Source organism: Ambystoma mexicanum, chromosome 5q, assembly GCF_040938575.1.
Source record: "Ambystoma mexicanum isolate Mex_15411 chromosome 5q, UKY_AmexF1_1, whole genome shotgun sequence".
Lineage (NCBI taxonomy): Eukaryota > Metazoa > Chordata > Amphibia > Caudata > Ambystomatidae > Ambystoma > Ambystoma mexicanum.
The window spans coordinates 391,059,949-391,078,040 of record NC_090933.1 but is presented as its reverse complement, the minus strand read 5'-3'; the positions used below and the strand labels follow the sequence as shown (position 1 = coordinate 391,078,040).

The following is an 18,092-nucleotide window of genomic DNA, read 5'->3' as shown; positions in this document are numbered from 1 at the left end:
GCTGACGAGAGCCTTGAGCAGTTGCAAACCTCAAAAGCTGCAGCGAAGTTGTTGGGTGCTGCAGTTCGACAACCTCTGCCTTTTCGTCCTAGGGGACAGCAATGGAGGGGAGGTTCCTTTCGTTATTACTCATCCTTTGGTAAAGCAAGAGGAGCTGCTAGTCAAAGGGGCCACCGTAGGAGTGCCAGAGGTGGAAAACAAGGTACTCGAGGTGCCAAGGCAGCTCGGACTGTTGCCTCCTTGCTCTCAGACAACGCTGCAGCCGCTTCAGCTCAGTCATGAGGCCATGTCCCATGGTTCGCTGGTTGGGGGAAGGCTGGCGCAGCATCTTGCAGAGTGGCACGCCATTACTTCAGATGTGTGGGTTCTGGAGATCATAACCCACAGCTACTTTCTTCCTTTCCGGCAGAGGCCTCGAGACAGTCCACCTGGGAATCTCTTTGAAGAGTCCGGATCCGCTCCTTGCGCAGGAAATTCAATCCCTGCTGGAGAAAGGCGCCATTGAACTGGTGCATGTAGCGAAGAGGAACAAGGGATGGTATTCCCCTTATTTTTTGATTTCCAAGAAAGACAGGGGATTGAGACCCATAATGGACTTGCGCGGTTTGAACAAACTCCTCAGCAAGGACAAATTCAAGATGACTACACACTCTCTCAAGTCCTCCAGGCCCTTCAACTTCAGGACTGGTTGTTGTCTCTCGACGTCAAGGACGCTTATTTTCATGTGCCGATACATCCAAAGCACAAGAAGTACCTGAGGTTCGCTGTTGGCGACTCGCACTTTCAGTTTTCGGTCCTGCGGTTTGGATGGACCTCCGACCCGAGGGTTTTCACCAAGCTCATGGTAGTAGTGGCAGCTCATCTCAGGAAAGGGGGGGTTCAGGTCTACCCCTACCTGGACGATTGGTTGATCAGGGCGCGCTCTCCCGAGCAAGTCCTGGATCATCTGTCCGTCACCTGCCACTCCCTCCACAAGCTGGGCTTCTCCCTCAATTTAAAGAAGTCCCATTTGACACCAACTCAGAGACTCCAGTACATCGGAGCAGTGATCGACACGTCCCTGGGGAAGTGTTTTCCTCCCCGGGTGAGGGCTCATCACATTCAGCAGATGGTGCACAAGTTTCAACTTGCCCAGAGTCTCCCAGCGTTCGAGTTCTTGAAACTGCTCGGCCTCATGGCATCCTGCTTTCTTCTAGTGCCAGAGGCCAGGTTGCGGATGAGATCTTTGCAATGGGCACTCAAGCTCCAGTGGTCTCAGTCCTCCCGCAGGATGTCGGACACTGTTCAGGTGCCGTCCTCGGTCGCCCAGGACCTTCTGTGGTGGGCCGACGAAGGCAATCTTATTAGGGGGCTCCATTTTGGCTGCCCTGGCCGGAGGCGACGATCGTGACAGACGCATCCCTCACGGGATGGGGAGCTCATGCCAACGAGCTGACAGTCAGCGGTCGTTGGTCTCCGTCGGAGTCCAGACTCCATAACAATCTGTTGGAGCTGAGGGCCGTCTGGCTAGCCCTGAAGGCTTTTCTGCCGACTGTGCGAGGAAAGAATGTCCTGATCCTGACGGACAACACGGTGGCCATGCACTACCTCAGCAAAAGGGGGGGGGGGGGATGAGCGGGGGAGGGTCACTTCCTCTGTGCAGGGAGGCGATGCAGCTCTGGTTCTGGGCAATCCAGCAGGAAGTTTCGATCTCGGTAGTTCATCTGGCCGAAGACGAAAACGAGACAGCGGACGCTCTGAACAAGCAGAGCGCGATCTCTCACAAGTGGGAGTTGGCTCAGGAGATTCTCCTGGAGATCTTTGCCCTTTTGGGGGACCCCTCGAGTGGATCTCTTCACCTCCAGTGTCAACCGGAAGTGCGAGAGGTTATGCTTGCGGGAATTTCCTCCAAAAGGAGCCTTAGGAGAGGCGTTAGTGGTGGAGTGGTCATTCCCGCTGCTGTATGCGTTTCCTCCAGTCCCCATCATCCCGCAAGTACTACGGAGGTTCGGTTCCCGGATGATCCTCATTGCCCCGGCGTGGGCCCGGAGGACGTGGTACCCGGACCTTCTCGACTTGTACATTTGTCCTCCATGTCGTCTTCCCTACCGAGACGATCTGCTCTCACGGGAGGGGGGGTCAGGTTCTCCGTCCAGAGGTCAGATCCCCCAACCTTCACGCTTGGTTTCTGAAAGGTTGAGGTATAAGGATTGGGACCTCCCTGAAGACGTGATGGAGGTGTTGCTCTCGGCCAGACGGCCCGCAACTTAGTTCCTGTACCATTGCCGTAAGTTCTGCGACTGGTGCAAGGTTAAGAAGGTGGAACCTTTTGCATGTGACATTCCCATAGTTCTGTCTTTCTTGCTTTCTTTGGCCCACAGGGGCCTTCAAGTGGGTACCATTAAAGGCTACCTGGTGGCGCTGTCCATATTTAAGCGCTCGTCTGAGGTGTTCCTAATGTGTTCCCTCTGTCCCCTTTCCACGTGCTCGGTTGGGATTTGAACCTTGTTCTCAAGTTTCTGATGGGTGCTCTGTTTGAGCCTTTGCATTCATGGCCTTTGAGACAGTTAACTCTTAAAACTGTATTTTTGGTTGCGGTCACTTACGCTCGCAGAGTGAGTGATGTTAGGCAGAAACCTGTGCAGTTCCCTTAGGGACCACTGCAAAAGATTTAAGACTACAGGTGTTGGCAGTAAACCCACTTGGTAGCAGTCTGCACCACCCAGATTTACCTGGTAGCTGTGGCTGAGCAGTCAGACTTCCCTCAAGAAGAGTTAGGCAGTATGCAAAGTATACACAATAGGCACTCAGACACAATAATACAAGCAAACACTGACCAGAGCTTTGGTATCAAAGTATATAATTATTTATTTAAAAACACACAGTTTGAAACACTCCAGCACTCTTATTGTAAAATATTCTAGTCACAGTTACTATTGTAATATATACACCCCTTTTCCCTTATCGGGTAAGTCACAGTAAAACACCACTTATTTTCATACAGAGGTGAGCGCTTAACTAGATTGCACTCCAATAAGTTTGAGAGAAAGGGGGGGAGAAAGACAGAATATGGAAAGGTACACCACTCTAAGATTCAGGAACACTATAAGCAAGGCAGAAGAGCAAAAGTCACTGGTGAGCCAAAGTCCAAAGGCTGGGCCCACTCTTAGAGAGAGCAGAGCACAAATGCGCCCAAGATCACTCAGTTACACTAGGCTTAGAAAGTCTTGCAGAGGGTTCAAAAAGAGTTTAGAGGGTTTAGAGGGTTTAGGAAAGTTTAGCCAGGGTGTCCCAGGCTAACCCAGGTTCGAAAGCCGGGGGCTAAATCTACCCCGTACAGTCGGTAGCAAGGGAAGCCAGGCGGGACACGGTACCTTAAGTGGGAAGGATCCTCCAGCGGTGGCAGTTGTTCCTGGCAGCGGTTGCAAGTCTCGGCGTCGTCCAGGGGAAGAGAAGATCTCGACTTGGAGGAAAGATGAAGGTCGTTGCACTGCCAGGGAAGAAACCAGCCGCGGAGTTTTCCGGTTAAAGGTATTACCCTTTATTTCGCGGTCGTGATAAAACGTGGTATTCCGGTTGCCGGGGTGCTCGGCACAGGCAAGGCAGCCACAAGGTACGTCGGGAAGGCGAAAAGACGGTGAAACTGGTTATCCCCACCAGTGAAAGGAAGACTCTCCGGCGGGAGATCTCCTCTGTCGTTGGGAAAAGTGGTGAGGCAGTCCAGCAGGGCTCCACCGGTGGTGGTGTCGTGGCAGGTCGGCTCAGCTTCTCCCTCGTCGGATTCGTAGGTCCTGTGGCGACTTCTGAAGTTCCAGTCCCCAAAGCCCTGCTTTTATGCAGAAAACCCCCATTCACTCAGCCTAGCTGTCACTCAAACATGCTAAGTGGTGAGCCATCCGGCTCACCACTTGGGCCAATCAGGATGGAGTGCGACTTGAGTTGCCTAGGCAACTCAGTCCAGGGTGCCTAAATTCCCCTCCACCCCTCCTAAGTACCCCAGACAGAGTGGCACCACTTTTGGAGGCTTCTGTGGAGAAGCCCGCCAAAAAGTGGAACAAAGGGCTCGACTTGGGTTGGAGTCACAGAAGAGAACACAAACGCCATTTTAGAATCAAGTTTTGGCAAAAAATACCAACCGGAGAATTAATATTAATTAAATAAACCGGCGGTATGTTCGAGGCTACCATAAATAATTAAAGATAGTAGCCTAAAACAATGGGAAATCCCATAGGAAAATATTTGCGGTTGAATATAAAAAGTAGTATCCACTGCCACCAGCCAAAACTCGATCAGGGGGGACGGAGACGTACCCCCTCGACTAACAGACCCTGGGGCAATTGAATTGCCCCAGCCAGTACGTCCACAATATGATAGTTTGTACTGGTTCTGTTCAGAATTTAAGACTAGTAAAGTCAATGGTGACTTTACATGCCCTGGGAGACAGTAGTCAGTCCCAGGGTATGGAGTCTATACTGTGGGGTCACTATGGCACCCCTGTGTTACTGCACAGAGGGTGCTGTGTAACACACATCACAAAAACACATGAAGCCCTATAGAGTAAAAGACCCCATAGCCAATTAAACACATCTAGATTCAAAGAAACACACTCAAATCATGCCCAAGAGTGAGGGTGAAAGAGTCTCACTCTTGGCAGGAGAAAAAATAAACCCCAAAAAATCCAGCAAAGTTGCTGGGGGACTTACTAGGTTAGGAAATTCAGCCTAAACAGAGAATTCTCCCTAACAAGCGAGTTACAGGCACTTTCAGTTAAGCCACCCTTCACTGTGTTTCATAAGGACAGGGTTGTCCTTAGAGTTCGTCCTTCCTTTCTCCCGAAGGTGGTGTCGGAATTTCATTTAGGCCCGAAGGTTGTTCTTCCGGCGTTTTATCCTCCTCCACATCCTGGTAAGGAAGAGGAGAGGCTCAATAGGCTTGATCCTAGGAGAGCGTTAAGCTTTTATATTTCACGCATGTCCCGGGTAAGAGTGGACGATCAACTGTTCATTGGTTGCGCTGGAAAGCGTTTGGGACAAGCTGTGACGAAACAGACTTTGTCTCGCTGTATTATTTTGGCTATCAGAGTGGTACCGCTAGGCGCGGGTAAGGACCCACTGGTCGGTTTATGGGCCCATTCTACCACGGGTATGGCTGCCTCTACTGCCCTACAGAGGGGTGTTCCTATTCGTAACATCTGTGATGCAGCCACCTGGGCTTCGGTACATACTTTTGTACGTCTCTACTCCCTCAATTCCATCCGGGGGCAGGATCTGGCCTTTGGCAAGGCGGTCCTTTACGCCGCAGTTTGATTGGGCATTCTAAATTTCTGTTTTCTAAATTCTTTTCCCACCTCCTTGCATTGGTACTGATTTGGGAGTCTGTCATAGATATGGAATGCGTCGGAGGACCCAATCCCCTCGAAGAACAAGTTACTCTCTTACCTGTAACGTTCTTTCGATGGGATGGTCCGACGACGTATTCCATATCGCTCCCTCCCTGCCTTCCCTGCTACAGAATTTCATATCCGATTGCAACTTATGTTTCCGCAAGGCTTTGTGTGGTCAGACTGGCAGAAGACTGGTGCCACACGTTCTGGGAAAAAACTACAACTGAGGCTACGGGAGTCGTACGTCCTACTTATAACATCCAGTGACGTCGGCCGTCGGAGGAGGTCCTCGAGGGCGGCGTATCAACGTCATCGACGAAAGACGCAGACGCCGAAAGATTTTCCAAAGCAGCACAGCTGTGGTGATTACAGTTATAGATATGGAAAACGTCGTCAGACCATCCCATCGAAAGAACGTTACCAGGTAAGAGAGTAACTTATTATTTTTTGCCCCATTTCGGGGTTTGCTGGGGTTTCTGGGTAATAATTCTGGGCCGATTTGCGCATGTCAGACCTCTGCGGATCCCACGGATGTCCTCTTTTCGGAAAGGCATGCAGTTCCCTGTTTTCCTTGGTGGCTTCGACAGGACATTGATGGCATAGAGTGTGAAATTTATGTAGCTCCATAAACTATCAGAACATACACGTGTTAGCTGCACAACATACGACACGCAGATATCGTGAGGCTTATAATCCTTTACATGCGCAATCAACATCTTTATATTTACATTTTTTACATTTACTAACTAAATTTCACACTCTATGCCATCAATGTCCTAGTATTGCCTCTACCAATATGGCCGACTAGGCATTACACGAACGGCCATTTTGTTTACATAACGTTGCCCAGGGCAACGACACAAACCGCGAGTCCCAGACGCTGTTCGGAGTTGATTGAGCAAGACGCTGCTCACAACGCTCCGGGTAAGCAATATCTTTGTAGAATGCAACGCGAAGTCAGATCGCGTATAGACTGACAGCAGTAAATAACACAGAGGAGATAACACGTTTGTTCTCTCCATACCAGGCAGTGCTTCATAGAGAAACACCACACGCGGACAGTACGCAAACTGGCACACAGGTTAGTGACATGCTAAATTAGCCACAGGCATTCTCACTCAATATAGTACGACAATTAACACCCTGGCACAGTAAGCACACGCCGCTAGATTGACCTTTAAGCACCGTAGTCATCACAAGGGATCACACCAGCCAAAACAAATCAATACTTTCCAAGAATGCCCCCCCCTTGCAATCCATCCCTGGTGGTCTACTTAACCTCACCCCCCAGTGACAACCCCTTTGCCCCTTCCTACGGGCAGATATCTACCCCCTAGGGAGGGCTGCATGAGGTGCCCCCCACACTCCATTTGGGGTGGGGTAGAAGCCCACCCCAAAATGTTGGACAAGCGCCCAATGGATGGGGAAGTAGGGTTTGGTATACCCTGGGGCCAGATTGGCACACCAATGTGCCCCTCTGTGCCAAGGCAAGTTTGGTAAACAAAAAAATTGAAAATTGCAGGCTGCACTTCAGGAAGGGGGTTGGGGCTGAGGGGCACCCTACACCGCCAGGGAATTTTGTAATGTGAAGGGGGTGCACCTCCCCACCCCCACCCCAATTGGAGGGGCGGCGCATCTCATGCAGCCCTCCCTGGGGCCATATATCTGCTCCTAGGAAGGGACACCTGATCCCAGGGAGGAGTGCAGGATAGCCCCCCCCCCCATATCTGCCCCCAGGGAGGGCTACATGAGATGCGCTGCCCCTCCAATTGGTGTGGGTAGGTGCACTCCCCTTTACATTACACAATTCCCCAGCGGTGTAGGGTGCCCCTCAGCCCCCCAAAGTGCAGCCTGGCATTTTCAATTTTTTTTTGTTTACCAAACTTGCCTTGGCGTAGAGGGGCACATTGGCGTGCCAATCTGGCCGCAGGGTGCCCAAACCTTACTGCCCCACCCACTGGGGGGCCTGTCCCACAATTTTTGGTGGCCCTCTCCCCCTCACCCCAAATGGGTGGCAGGGGCACCTCATGCAGGCCTCCCTGGGCCTCTTGCAAACGGCTGCGTGAGGTACACCACCCCTCCCTTTGGGGTAGGGGAGGCTACCAAAAATTGTGGGACAGGCCCCCCAGTGGGTGGGACAGTATGGTGTGCAATCTGGCCCCAGGGTGCCCAAACCTATGTGCCCCTCTGCGCCAAGGCAAGTTTGGTAAACAAAGACAAAAATTGAAAATGGCAGGCTGCACTTTAGGGGGGGGGGCTGAGGGGCACCCTATGACGCTGTGGAATTTTGTAATGTTAAGGGGGGTGCACCTCTCCACCCCCACCCCAATTGGAGGCGCAGCACATCTCGTGCAGCCCTCCCTGTGGCCAGATATGGGGGGACTGTCCTGCACTCCTCCCTGGGCTCAGGTGTCCCTTCCTAGGAGCAGATAAATGCCACCAGGGAGGGCTGCATGACATGACCCCAATTCCATTTTGGGTAGGGGGGGGGGGACAACCCCTTCCATTAAAAAAAAATAATTCCCCGGTGGTCCAGTGGTCCAGTGGGGGGTTGCACCCCCCCAAAAGCAGCCATGATATATATATTTTTAATTTTTGTGCCCCCCATCCCTGCTGAGACATCCCTCGTGTCTCGTGGCATTGCTGCCCACGGATCGAGTGCCCTGCGCCTGATCCGGGAGCAGCAATGCTGTCACACAAGGTATCGTTGGAAAGGGGAGAATCTCCCCTTTCCAATGACACCTGTCTTGATCTCCGGCTTGAAATACAACTGGAGATCAAGGCAGAGCAAGTTGGAGACTCACCTTGTGTTTTCACTGCGGCAGTCGAAAATGGCTCCCGCAGTGAAAATGCTTTCACTTTCATGTCAGCGTACATTACGCACGCCGACGTGAAACTGAAGGTAATCCAGCCCCCTGGCAGTGAGGGGGTGACCCTCCCCCTCACATAGCCCCGCGGTTGGATTACAGTCTTGAGCGATCCCTGCTTGGATCGCTCAAAACAGAGTGCTAAAAAGGACGAGCTATCTCGTCCATGGCACTACGGAGGTAATGTCAACGAAGAGATATCTCGTCCTTGGCACTGAACGGGTTAACATCTGCCCATACAATCTCAGGTTTTGTATTTGTACCTGGCTCTGTTTCGATAAGTTGCTCGACATCCTTCCTGACCTGTCCCCTTTTGCCCTATTGGGCCTTCCATCTCTGGGCTAGGTTATTGCTTTCTTTGTTTTACCGCCTTGGGCAGGCTTCCTTGATTTAGAAAGGTGGAAGTCGCCAAAAAACGGTGTTGGGGACCACATCTCTCCTGGGTCGCTTCCACCACTAGTCTTCCTCATGGGACTCTTTCCTGCTGTTGTGCTGTCTACCTTTGTTCGAGCTACCAGAACCTGTTTTCTGGGTTCTCTACATTTCTAGAAGCCATCCTCATTGTTGCTTTCACTTTGATTTCTTGGGTATTTATAATGCACCTATACAGCATATGGTTCAAGTCGCAATGGTGTTTCCATTTTTGACTGGAGGTTTCCACTCTTAGGAAGGCAGATTATTTTTCTCTGGTTGGATGCTGATGCAGTGTGGATACGTCCCAGGTTTCCAGATCCTATAAACTGTACCTGGGAAAGAGCTGCAGTACTCACTGGGTTCTTTCAGCCCCCTGAACAGACGTTTTGGGAAGTCTCACCATTAGTTCTGGCCTCTGGGCCCTGGGTTGGTGTTATTAGCAATGCTTACCTTCTGGTGTCCCCGTAATATTTGAGTGAAGATCTCTGAAGGTGTTTTCCAACTATTTTCCCATTTGTTTGTATTGGGGCTTAAAATTGCTTGCTCCTGGGGCTGCTGGGTCTAAAACCTAGCACTGGTCGCCACCATCTCTGCACTTATGTTGTCGAACATGACTTACACACTGTAGATGGGTAACCTAGAACCTAACCTTGCACCTAAACTACAAAATTAATCCTTGTCATCCTTTTCATTGGCTTCTTGCACACAAAACAATGGCATTCTGCCTTCTGACACTATGTATTTAAAAAGAATATATATTTTTATTGGTTTTATAACAATACAACAATTATAATTATTGCACCAGTTACAAATCTTGCGTATCCCCCCTCCCTCCCCACCCAACTTTCCCAAGACCACAATTCCTTAACAGTTAGTCATGTTCCTGGTGGCCCTATGGGCTGCCGGTACTGTCGGAGGCGGACGCTGGTTCTGTTGGATGAAATAGTGACACCGTGAGCGCCACCCATTGTTGTAGGTCCTCACTGATGCCCAGTCTCTGTTCCCTTTGCTCATTTTCCCATGCACCCATTTCTGCTGCTGTCCAATTGCGGAGGTCCTCCCACCACAGTGTTGCGCTGGGGACTCTGGGGGATTTCCACCCCATAGCGATGCGTCTTTTTGCTAAAATGTACATCAGGTCTTTGAGCCTGTTCAGGGGTTTGTTTTTTTTTTTTTGTTGCTTTTTCTGTATCTGCCCAGAATGCACAATCCAGGTGACTGTACGTCCAAAGTGATATCTGTGACAGCAACCTTCGCTGCAATCTGCTTCCAGAAGTATTGTATGGTCTGGCATTCCCAGAACATGAGTTATCCCCACACGGGGTTCATTGCATTTGGGGCACTTGATTGTTCTCGCTCCTTTGAATTTGGTGATAACTTCAGGTGTAAGGTACCCTCTGTTGGTGATATAAAACTGTATAAGCTGCAGCGTGGCGTTTCTGGACATTTTTTTATGGTAGTGGGTTATTGTTTCCCATTCCTTGTCCTCAAATTGCCAGCCCAGCTCCCGTTTTGCTTTGCACTTGAGGTCTTGCTTGGTTGCGCTGTCTAACAATGATTCGTAGAGTCTCGAGGTTTTGTGTCCGCCCTCGGCAGCGTTTAGCATGTTTTCAATTGTAACATGTCCAGTTTCGAGGTTCTCTACCTATGGCCATCTGTTTGCGAGCTTCCTTGTCACCGCTCCGTGGAGTAGGAACTTGCCTAATGGTAATCCTGTGGTCTCGTGTAGCTCTGTGAACATTAGAATGTCCTGGTCGTTTGCAAGGTCGCCAAGGGTGGAGACCCCGCAGGGTTCCCACATGTTCCTGATCTCTTTCAGGCACCCTGGTCTGTTCGCCATAATTGCAGCTATCAGTATTTGAGGTGAATATGGGTCGGTTGCTCTCATGACTTTGCAGAATCTTTTTCAGATCTGGATTCCAAGCTTCATTAGGTAAGGTTTGTGTTGATTCACTCCGTCTGGGGTCCAGAATAGGTCTCTGAGTAGCATGTGGGGGATGGCTGGTTGCAGGAGGCGGGTGTCAGTTGTGGTTTCGTCCGCCATCCATTGAATTACGTGCTTCAGTTGGCCTGCTAGGTAATAAAAATTCGAAGTTGGGGATTTTTAGACCTCCTCTGTCATAGGGTCTTTGCAGCACCTCCAGTGCCACTGTGTCGCCCTCCTTGCCACAGGAATTGTCTACATAGTTTAAGTCTTTGAAAAACTGCTGGGGAATGTTGTATGGAACATTGGGGAAGAAGTGTAGGAGGCGGGGCAACGCCACCATCTTAAGGAGCCCTGCTCTTCGTGCGACTGAGAGCGGGAGTCTGCCCCAGAAGTCCATTGACTTTTCTAGGCTATCTTTGGCTCTCGCTGTGTTGAGGGAGTGCTCAGTCTTGGGGTCTCAGTGGATGGTTATCCCTAGATATTTGAAGGAGGTGGTCTCCCATCTAAAGGCCATGACTGGGAGCCTTTCTTTGCTGGCTTCGCTTAGCGACGCAAGGGGGAAAAGGCAAGACTTGTCGTGATTAATTTGTATCCCCGTGTATCTGCTAAACCCATCTAACGTCTCCAGTATGTATGGCAATATATGTTCTGGGTTGTTCAAGAAGAGTGTGTCGTCTGCATACATGGAGACCAAGTGGGTCATTCCATCTATCGCGATGCCCCCATCCCCGTATTCCTGCCTTAGATATGCTGCTACAGGTTCTATTGCAATGATATATAGCATGGTGGAGAGCGGGCACCCCTGTCACGTGCCCCTATAGAGGTGCCATTTCTCTGAATATGTGCTGTTAGTGCGCTCCCTGGCCGTGGGGTCGGTGTATGAGAGTTTGGTCCACTTTAGGAAGGCCGGTCCAATTCCCATCTTGGCCATGGTGGCATGTAACCACTTCCACCAGACTGAATCGAATGCCTTTGTGGCGTCTAGAGATGCCACTGCGCATTTTCCGGGCTTGCTGTTAGTGCTATATATGATATGGTGTTTGCGTAGGTTCTCTGTGATGGTTCGCCCGGGTACGTACCCAGTCTGGTCTTGGTGGATTAGCAGTGGGACTGCTCTATGCAGCCTTATCGCTAATAGCGCTGTCGGGATCTTGTTATCGACGTTGAGCATAGAAAGGGGCCTGTACGAGCCGCACTCTCCACTGTCCTTGCCCGGTTTCAGTATGGGGATGATTATGGCTTCCCTGATGGTGTCTGGGAGGGTGCCTATCTCATATGCTTCGTTGAACACTTGGCCCAGGAGTGGGGCCAGCGTTTCCTCAAACATTTTGTAAATCTCCCCTGGGAGCCCGTCTGTTCCTGGGGCCTTGCCGGATGGTAGGGATCTAATGGTGGCCATGACCACCTCAAGGGTAATGGGCTCATCTAAGACCTCAGCTAATTGTGCATCTAGTTTGGGTAGCTTGATGACGTCTAAGACAGCCTCTATTTCAGTGTCTAAGGGCGGCGGGGGTTCGGTGTACAGGGCTTGGTAAAACCCGGTGAATGCTAGGTTTATTTCGGCCTGCGTGGGTGCCAATGTGCCGTCTGGGTTACAGACTTGGCAAATGGGCGTCCTGGGGGCTTCCCTCTTGTAAAGCCAAGCCAGGAGCTTCCCTGGCTTGTCCCCAAGGGCATGACTACGTTCAATGTGTTTTCCGTAGCTAAGTTTCCCTAGTTTTTCCCAGTGCCCCAGACGGGATTGTTTAAGCTCTATTATTATTTTAATGTGGGTGGGGTCTGCAGGGACCTTAGCTTCTAGTGCTTTTAGCTCATCCTCGTTGCGTGTTAGTGAGGTGAGTATGGATTTCTGGGCTCCTGCTTTAGCTGCGATCATCTCCCCCCTCATGACCACTTTATACGCCTCCCATGCAGTGCTAATGTGTTGCACGCTATTCATATTTAGTTGCCAGTAGTCTAGGGTGCTTTTTTTGATCTGTTCGGAGAAGGCCTTGTCTAGCAGGGCTTTGGATCTGAGCCTCCAGGTGGGCGCTGGGGGTCTGGGTGCAAACACTGTCCACATGGTCACCAGTGGGGAGTGGTCAGACAGCACTCTGGCAAGGTATTGTTTGTTGCCGAACACGGCCAGTTGTTCCTCACTTACGCGGAGGTAATCTATTCTAGTGTGAACAGCGTGTGGGGCTGAATAGTAAGAATATTCTCGTTTCTCTGGGTGGTGTTCTCTCCACAGATCGCTAAGCGTGTATTGTTGTGTTAGTGCGTTCAGTATTTTGGCGGGTGAGGCCGGGCAGGCGGGCTTGTCATCTGATCTGTCTATGAGGGTATTCAGGGTGCAGTAGTGACCCCCCCCCCCCCATATCAAGGTGCAGTCCCTGAATGGGCTCAGTCGTTTATATAGGGAGCGGAAGAAGACTGTGGCGTTGTGGTTGGGTACGTAGGTGCTAACCAGACAGTTCCTTTCCCTGAATGTTGCCATGCACCAGGGCCATTCTGCCTTCATCATCTGTTTTTGTGTGCATCAATTTTATGGGGATGGACGGGGCTATCCAGATCAGGACTCCTCTTGCGTAAGTGGAATATGTGGATCCTATCAGTGTCCCTCTCCAAATTTTGGCAAGTGCAGCTAGCTTTTGTGCGTTAAGGTGAGTTTCCTGCAGAAGGGCAATTCCGATCTTGCTGCGCTTTATAAATGCATGCATGGATTTGGCGTTGCTTGACATAGCTATTCATTCCCCTGACGTTCCATGTCAAGATTCTGATTTTGTCCGCCATGTGTTTTGCGCGGTCAAACCTATGTGGGTGGCGCTGCTGGTTCGTTCTCTCTTGATTCCAGCGGCTTCCGGTGCTCCGAGTGGTCTTGGTTTAATTAAGTAAAGTTCCCAACCTTGAATACCAACTCCCTGGTTCCCTCCCCCCTCTAACTTTAAACTTCCCTGTAACATAACATTCGGACTACCCCGTTTCTGCTCCATTTGACATCTTGGTGCCCTAGGGGCGGATTTTGATATACCCTAATTCCTTCTGGGGGCAGAAGACGTCGCTTTGGCCGCTGTCGTGTAGGTCGCGGTCCCTGTTCATTGTAGCTCCTGTTAGGATCTAACTTGCTGTTCCTGGATGCGTGTTTAGTTTCCTTTTAGTTCCTTCCCAAATGTGCGTGTTCATTTTGATTTTTGAATAGTCGCTCAGTTTGCTGATTGCCGTGGCTTGCGGTCTCTCGTTTCAAGGTCTGGGAGCTGCTTCCCGTCCATCCATTCTGTGACTTCCACAGGGGTATCAAACAGGTGCGCCTTGTTAGTTATGCAGCACTTTCAGTCTTGCTGGGTTTAGGAGCATATAGCGCAGGCCCGCTTTCTTCAGTCTTGCTTTTGTGTGGATGAATTGGGCTCTTCTCATCTGGACCTGAAAAGTGTAGTCAGGGTATATTGCTATCTATGCTGCGTCCTTCTGTATACAGCCACCCGACCTCGAGAAGGCTAAGATTGTCTCTCTATCCCTGTAGTTGAGCACCTTTGCGATTACTGGCCTGGGTGGCGTCCCAGGGGGCGGTCTTTTGGTGAGCGAGCGGTGCGCTCTTTCAATGGTGAAACCTTGCCTTAATTTCCCAGCCCCGATCTCCTGCAGTAGGAGGTTTTCTATATAGTTTGTGGGGTTGTTTCCTTCAATGCCCTCCGGCAGGCCAATAATTCTGATGTTATTCCATCGTGCCCGCCCCTCGGCCTCGTCAGCCCTGTCTTCAAGGTTTTTCACCTTTTGTGCCAGTGCATCAACGTCCTTCAGGAGCTGGGTTTTGGTCTGTGTTCTCTCGGACCTGGGTCTCCAGTGTCTCTGTTCTGCCCGCTATGGAGCAGACATCTTGTCTTAGTAACTTCAAATCGATTGCCATGGCGTCTATTTTGCTTTCAATAGTCATTTGGAGAGTTTTAATGGCTTCTAACAGCTGCGAGTTTGCTGGTTCGGCTGGCGTTTCAGAGGGTTCGGCCCGGGTAGTCGGTAGGCCGATGGGGCTGGTGTCTGGTCTGGCCGCTCCTCCGGCTGTGTAGGTGTCCGTTGTGGTCTGCCTCGCTTGCCTTTCGCAGGCATTACCCCACGGCCTGGGGGACCGCCGGTTCTCAGGGCAGTTCACGCGGCAGAGAGGAGGGGTGGGCTAGCCAGGGCTGCTCTGTGGCCACACTCGCAGTTTGTGTCTCTCTTCACTGTGTTGGTGGTTAATGGGTTGTTGTGCTGCCCCTAGGCGATCCCCCAGGTGTTGGTGGAGTAGGCGCCAGAGCTAGTTCAGCAGCTTGCATGGGGGCCTGCTGCTAGGTGTAAGTGGGGATGCCCATTGATGTCCGGTCAGTGCAGGCTGTGCACTATTGGGTGTGCAGCCCCCCAGCTGGTTTGGTGGGGTCTCTCTTGCGAGCAGGCTCAGCCAGGTTGTTTTTGCCAGTGGAGGTGGGGTGCGGCTAGCAGCCGGGGTCCGTGGTGCGTGGTTCAGGGCTCGACCAGGGGCCCGGCTTTGCTTTATACTAGCGTGGCCGGGGGGGGGGGGTCCCTCCACCGAGGTTCGGCAGATGTCTTGCCTCGCCCGGTCCCCTCCTCCCGCCGACTCCTCACCTTGTGCTGCTGCAGTACTTCTGGGCGGTACCGTGTCCCGGCTCTCTCATGGGGTCCCACCTGGTCTTCTCAGCGCCGCTTCGCGTGTGCCGATGGCAGGACACCTCTCCCTGCAGTCGCGCGTTGCTGCTGGCGGTGCGGGCCGTACCTGCAGGGCTTGTCTGCGCTCCCAGCCAGGCCACCCAGGGTCAGTCCGCATACAGGGGGCCGGGGGAGACAAGCCACCCAATCTTCCGGAGTCTTCGGGCCCTGCACCCGTGGCTGCTGGGTTCCGGCTCGATCCACTTCGCCTATGTTCCGATTCCCCACACAAGTCGCCCAAATGCTCGCGGAGTCAGCGGTCTGTTGCTATCGCGGCCCGCAGGGCCTGGGCTCTTCCTACTATATACCGTCTGCTTTACGAACGGCTGGTGCCATTTTCCCTCCGCGGGCCGTCCTCGCTGCCCCACCGCAGGGAATGGTCGTAGCGGTCTGAAACCTCAGCTGGCACTGCCTGTCGTGATCAGCTGCGGCAGTGGAGGCTCTCAGCTGCCTGGTCATACGGGAAACGTAGGGATTCAACAGGATTCTGGGCACATCACACAGAGCACACTGAAAGACGTCTTGCTTACATGGCGGTTAGCCACGCCCCCCGCCTTCTGGCACTATGTAAATGTAAACTCCTGTGTGTCAATGCACAATATCATTCAGTCCAAATTTTGATTGGTTTTCATACATATAATTTATTCAAAAGTGTTTAAATCAGATTTACACGTAGTAACCCTTTATTGCTAGTCTGCCTGCTTGCCAATGTTTTTCATCCTACTGGTTTTCTTCAAGGAAAGAAATCTCTCGATATTTATTCACGTATAGCATCTTGGTTCTTCACACAACTCAGTTTGTATCCGCCTACCGTATCATATTTACTTAGATTTCGTCATTTTGTGTGAAATTCAGAACCTCTTTGTTCTGTCATGGAGTCTAACAACCTTGAGATTAATCGTCCAAAATAATGTCCTTCTCCAACAATTGAAAGCACTTTTCATTTAGATGGAGTTCCAACAATATTGAGCTTGTGGATCAACTGACATATCAGGGCTTTTCAATATAAGTCCAACCACTGACTGGTGTACATTTTCTAAGGTTACGTTCTTAGGCCTTACTGTTCCCTGCACAGATAAAGAAACTAATATGAAAATATGTGCATTATTCTTTCTTTCCATTGCTGAACTACTATAAATGTAAGGTAGTTCCTTGTTATATGGGCTGAGATCATATATATAAAGAATTATTTAATTTGGCACAAAATAGGTCTAATTTGGCGCAATGTTTTATCGTTGACAAATTGTATCCCGTCCCTGGTTTTAAGATATGAATGGGGGTCTTCTTTCCTTAAAGGTATTAGTAAGTTGGAAATTGCTATTAAGCTACAGGGAAGTCATTGTCCTACTCCCCAACTCTTTATATGCTTGTTAACAAGATGTTGGGTAGTGGGTGTTTTATGGATTTAAACTCCTGGGCTGCAGAGTGTGAGCAGATTCTAAAACCTATTGACTGTACGAAGGATACTCTAACTTCTAACCCAATGTTCAGTAAAAAAGAAATCCCTGTTTAAGGCGGAGTGGTGTGCCACACAGGATGTGCTGGGCAAATACAAACTATCCTATTCTCCAGCATGGGGTTTTTTCATGGGTTCCCATGTTCATGAATGTTTCCTGTCAGGCAGTTTAGCTTTAAGCTATAAAATACTAGTCTCCTCTGTAGCCATCATTGTCACTTTGGGTCATACTGTCCCAGCCAATGACACTCGTCCTCTTAAGCTCTACCCCTGGTGGCTAGCTTCAGATTTTTACAGCATTTTCTATCGAGTCTTTGTGTTTTGCGTCTCTGACTATTTTTTGCTTTTTTATTTTTGCCTATTTTTCTCCGAATTCATTGATGCTTTGTCTTCTGTCACGTTGGGACTACCGGCTGCGGGGACCTGTTGCCAGAGTAGTTCCTCTATGCATCTTCAGATCTTCAACTCGTGGCGCCACAGGCCTAGGCTTGGTCCTTTACCTCGACCCATGGCAGACACCACAAAGGTCTTTTCAGGTCCTGTGAAAACTGCAGCCTTAATATCCTCATCGAGGATCTGCACCTCTGGTGCATTTTGCCTCCATTTTACCACGATGGGGACGGATGTCCGATATTGCCAATCCTTATCCTCAAATACATAAAGGGTCGCCATCAGAGGTTGGAGGCATGGATCGAACAAGGTAAGGGCTCATGCCTCTTCCAGGGCTGCTAGGTCCAAAGTGCGTGCTTCCTCCAATAGAAAGAGGTCCTTTTGAGGATGCTTCCCTGGTGAAAAACCAAAAGAAGGCAAGGTCACACGCTGCAAATAATTGCAAAGATTTAAATTCTAGAGGGTAGGACACCCCCCACCCCCTGTTCAAAGGTCACACGCTGGAACGCCATCCTAGACAGTGGTCGTGGGACCTATTTCGGAAGGAGGCCGGTCACCATCACCAGCTTGATTGATGGTTAACTTACCGGCAGGCGTGCTCATTCCATCCGCGAGGAAATCTGTATCAGCACAAGTCCTCATCGAAGGCAAGTTGTCCAATGACCCATCGCCGGCTCCACTGTCATTGACCCAGTCATCGACATAAGACTCGTCAACGACTTCATCCACCTGGACCGTCGTCCAGTTGATTACCTAGTCAACGACCCAGTCTACAAAGACTGCTCTTCTTACAACGGCTGAAACATCAAGGGGCTCGCCAATGACCGTCCCCTTTACCACTGCAACGGTTAGAACGGCAAGGGTTTCTTTGCCGCCTAGACCTCCGTCGGTGATTCCGACGACAGTCCCTTCAACAACGTCACCTTTTCATGCTTCACAGGCTCTAGCCATTGGGCTGGTCCCTTGGTGAGGGACACGACTCCAGCTCAAATTCCAGCCTAG

General features: G+C 50.7%; 1 protein-coding gene across 2 annotated transcripts in view; it reads left to right on the top strand.

Annotated features, from left to right (window-relative positions):
* The window catches only part of USP14 (ubiquitin specific peptidase 14), a 991,689-nt gene that overhangs the window by 591,008 nt on the left and 382,589 nt on the right, over window positions 1-18,092 (top strand). The window lies entirely within an intron of this gene.